Consider the following 4989-nt stretch of genomic DNA (forward strand, 5'->3'; position numbering starts at 1 on the left):
AGCATTGCGCTCCTTGTCTTTTGACTTCCGGTTTGTATTTCCACAGCGATCTTGTGTATTTATGAATGAACTGCTCGTTTTAAAATCTTCCCGGTCTACTGACATTTGTTAAGACATCTGCTTTAAACATTAAAAATGCTCATGATAACTTTCATTAACTCTACAACAAGTAAATCCACTTCACCAGCTAGTTATTCTTTGACAGCAATGCCATAGAAATTTACAGAGCTAAAACGGAAGTTCAAAGACAATATTATAAAGATGGTGGCGCACTTGTTTGTCTGGAGCATAAGGTCTATAATGTTTACAATAAAAATATCTGAACACAAGCATTGACAGACAACATTTTACATAAAAAATGTTATTCGGTGTCTGAATTGTGAATGTATTAACAATGCATAAAAAAAAAAAAAAAAAAAAAACTAAGCACAAAACAAACAAAATCGTCTAATCCTGTCCGCAATTCTTTTTCTTTGCAAAAGCAAAAGAACAAGTTGATAAAGTTACATTGCCATCACACATACAGTTCCTGGGGGGTATTCCAGAAAGCAGGTTATGCGATTTACCTGGGTAAGATTACTCAGAGTAAGCGGATTACCTCAACTTTCAGTTCCAAAACCTGAGCTAAATTTCTGTGTATGTAAGTAGCCATTGGAATTTATTCTTTGAACATAATCTGCTCTGGAGCAGGTTATGTTTCAGGATTAGTTTACTTCAGAGGTGCTCAGCGCGTATGTGCCCTATTGACGAGGCTCCAATAGTATATTACATATATAAATTATAAAGCACTATTTTTGTCATGCACTCCCTGGAATCTGCCTCACTCTCACACAGTCTGTCACCTGTGCTCACTCTGATCACCCACACCTGCAGTTTATTACGGTCTCATTTGGACTTGCACTTAAACTCCATTCTCACATTCAGTCAGGGTCTGGCCTTTGTGAACTCTCCTCCTGTTCTGATTTCAAGGACTAAGGACTTACCCGTGTGATATTTACCCATGTGGCAGTGATCTATAGGAGTAGGCTAAACTAACTTCTGTGAAAGGAACTTGTGTGTTTAAAGAACTTTTGTTTGATGAACTGATCTGTTTGTAGAATTTATCCTGTTTGCCAGCGATCTGTGTTCTATGTTTCATGTGAATGATGATTTAAAGAGAATCGCTATCTTCAAAGCCTTTGTTATCATCAGATGTGCTTTCTAAATTGTAAAGTGGATGTTTAATGTTTGTATCTTACCTGGAATTCCCTACCTGCTAATGTTGGAGAACATATTTACCATTAAGATGAGTCTGAAGCCTAAGAAAGAAGATTTCCAGTTTGAACCCTGTTTTAGTTCACCTATTTATATTCGCCCATTTATATTCTCCTCAGTTTGAATAACTCCTGCAACTGGGTTAATCTAACTCTATAGAAGTATGGCATGCTTTTTCTTGGGGGCGGTTTACTCAACACCGTTGACTCCATGCACATGCATATTACGTGTTTAGTCTATAGCCTTATTCGCATGGGATTAGTATTATCTGGGGACCTTGTGTGATTTATAAATGATCCCATTCGCATGGGATAAGCGAAGTCTGCGATTTTACTGACTCATCTCCTATATATGATGTCAAGGCTTTGCGTAACATCTGCTTCCTTGTTTCTCAATGTGGCTGCTAAGAAAAAAAACCCGGCATTGGACGCTGGAGGAGACACTGTTTAATTGATGTTTGGGGTGAACCACGCTACCAAAGGCAATTTGAACAAATGGCGCACAACCACACCATTTGGGGAAAATATTCACAAAGTCCTCGTCCTCCGGTGCCCGTCTATACAGGACTTTGAAGATTGGACCAAGTGTAAAGAAAGGTTGGACTACCTGCGAAGAAAGTACCGTGATAGCCTCAAAAACAACAATAAGACCGGAAGAGACCCTATTAAATGTCCTTGTTTTGATAAACTGGACGCTGTTCTCGGTAAGATTTATCAACATTTCTAACATATGCTACAGTAATAGCCAGTTTAGCCGCAACGTACAGTGGCTAACGTACAGTAACGGTAACGTCATGCTAACTTTATTAATGCCACACTATTTAGGCAACCACTTGTCAATTGTTGATCCATAGCAAAGCATGGTAGCTTTACTTGAGTTTTCTATTGTGTTTTTACAGGTTGCTGACCTATGAACAACCCCGGAGACGTGAGGATGGATAATGGGGGAGTTCAGATGAGGAATCTGACTGTGGTAAGTAGCCTGCGCTGGCCTGTACACTATGTATTACTGTAACACTATATTGTGTTGTTAATTTATATGTCGACATTATATCTTCTTTATAGTTAAATAAAGAAATAAGTAGAAGCATTACTAGTAAATCATTACTCGATTTTTCTTTTGTATTCAGCAGGTTCGTCTCAGAGCCCTGAGGATCACAACACCTCGAGGGAAAATGATGCAGAGGATGAGGCATCTCAGCCTCCAAAGCACCCCCACCTCCTCCTCCTGCTGCTGAACCCAAGGCACAAGGTGGGCTCTCATGTTGGTAACACTTTTCAATAAGGTACACAAATGTAGGTAGTTACTGAGGAGCAAGTGGATGATATGGTTAGCTGTAGGTGATACTTAAATCTGTCAATGCTTTTTGAACACAACAGTAGATCTACAATATTAGCCTTTGTTTGTCAGGTCTTTCCAAATAAAAATGGTGAAGAAAGCTCTGAAGTGACTGAAGTTCATGTAAAACAGTCACACACCTTAAAATCTCTGTTAAAATAGGGTAATAGTTTCTGACATCAAACTTACCGTCTCTCCTCCATCCAGGTTGCCAGTTATTCATTACAAGGATAATATACATTAGTAAACACATTCTTTTTCATTTTCTTTGTCTACAGAAACTTTTCGGCAGCTGCTGTACTTTATAATAGTATCCCCAAAAAAAACGCAACCCGTTTGGAATTTTTCACGTGACTGCATTTTCAAAATAGCCCGATTGTGTGGGAAAACCAAGACACTGGCAACACCGTGTGTAGGTGAGGTAAAGGAGGAAAACGTCTCGGGTTACTGGTGTAACCCTTGTTCCCTGAGTAAGGGAACGAGACGCTACGTCGAATGACGTGATGGGAACCCATCACGTCATTCGACGTAGCGTCGATAGTTCCCACGAAAGGGAACAGGCAGTGTACCAAAACACTGTGACGCAATGGAGGGGGGACACAAAATGTTTGCACCGTTTGCATTTGTATTGTTTTACTACTTACACAATTATTTTAAGTACCCCCCCGAAATGGGAACCCCCCCTGACCCCTCTGCGATTTCCGCCTATGATCACTCAGCTGAACTTTGGCACATTGCGTGGGGCAGTGACATTGCCAGGCACACAGATGTAACCAAAACAAGTGTCCCGAAGGTATATTCACAATTAATTGACCGTTACATAGTTCTTAAGGAACCGAACTTAATTGAATCACTGTAGCATTGAATGTTCCCGATATTTATACATTTAACGGTATTTTGCACATTTTATGTACGGAAAAAGGTAAAAAAAAAAAAAAAAAAAAAGTTGAGACTCAACTTAGGCTGAACAAATTCCGAATGTGCCTTTTTATTTGCACATTTGTTTTATATTTTGTAACAAAATCTTTTATTTTGTATTTAAACACTGAAAAAAGTTATATTTTATAACAATTGTTTATTTTTTTTATCCAAACACTGGGGGGGAAAAAAAAAGTTGAACAAAAGTTTTGTGAATTGCTAAGCTCAGAAATGAAGGACGCCCTGCACTATAAATAAGTGTTTTGTTTCAATTTCACATGTCTTGACTGCATAGTTTGGGTATGAGCTTCCAAGGCTTCTCTGCACTTTACTGATTTTTGTGGATATGAGTTACCAAGGCCTCCCGGATGTGCTCTGCTGGGGAGAGAGCAGGTGCATCATGCTGCTGTGGTCCTGCCTCTGGCTGATCCAACACATTTTCCTGGGGTTCCTGGTAAGCAACTTTCTGCATTTCACAGAAGTTGTACAACACTACACAAGCAGACACAACATACTTCACATTTTGGTTTTGACAGTCATTTCTTTTCATAATGCATCGGCAGCGGCCCTTGAGGCGACCAAATGCGTGTTCAATGTGGATACGAGCATGGCTCAAGGAGGTGTTGTAGGCTGCCCTGGGTCCCCTCACTGTACCTTCCGGGAATGGCTTCATTACTAGTTGCTAGTCAAGCTGTAGGCAGAATCGGCCACAATCAAGACCGGTATGTCGACCCCTTGGATTTCCCTGCTGACTGGAGGGAAAAAGGTATCATCCTCCAGCTTGCGGCACAGAGGGGAACACTCAAAAACGCGACAATACGGTTTCGGGAAACAGTCGTGACTAGCTAGTTGATTTGATCAACGATGCATCGTACTAGTTCAGCAGCGAGTTACATCGTTGTTCGGGAAACACACCCCAGGTTGGTAACATCGTGAAACTCAACATTACTGGCAACCTTGTAGATGGTAACTGCTACCCTCTTCTCTAGAGGTATTGGATCCAACATGTTGGTAGTTTGGGGGTTGATGTATGGTTGCAGCTGGTCACAAAGGATATTGAAGGCCTCTTTGGGCATTCTGAAGTTGAGGTACCAATCATTCTCTTAAATTCTGGAGCACCTCTTTTTCCCAGAAGGAAGGGCCTCACTCCTGTGGTGTTCTCTCATTGTACCATGAATTTGCTATAAGAGAGAGAAGGCAGTTAGTACACAATGTCAGTTTACAGTGTTTATATTCAACACAGATGTTCAAATAATTAAAATTAGGGGAAGGCCTACATTTTATGCAAATAGTTTTCTGTAGTTTAGGTACTTAAATTTGTAATTTTAATATATATGTATATATATGTATGTATGTATGTATGTGTGTATATATATGTATGTATATATTAAATTATTTTTTTATTTATTTTTTGTTTTTATATAGGTTATTATCATTAAAATGTTCCATTATTAGGTATAGTCATAATAGATAAACAAA

The 4989-nt window shown here is 39.5% G+C and overlaps 1 long non-coding RNA gene across 1 annotated transcript; it reads left to right on the top strand.

Moving 5' to 3' along the window:
• Positions 1-1662: 1662 nt before the first annotated feature.
• On the top strand, positions 1663-3956 carry LOC127515805 (uncharacterized). The gene is made up of 3 exons (XR_007930865.1): positions 1663-1957; positions 2153-2226; positions 2387-3956. It is a non-coding gene; the product is annotated as an uncharacterized LOC127515805 (long non-coding RNA).
• The last annotated feature ends 1033 nt before the right edge of the window (positions 3957-4989 follow it).

The sequence above is a fragment of the Ctenopharyngodon idella genome, chromosome 7 (genome assembly GCF_019924925.1).
Source record: "Ctenopharyngodon idella isolate HZGC_01 chromosome 7, HZGC01, whole genome shotgun sequence".
NCBI lineage: Eukaryota > Metazoa > Chordata > Actinopteri > Cypriniformes > Xenocyprididae > Ctenopharyngodon > Ctenopharyngodon idella.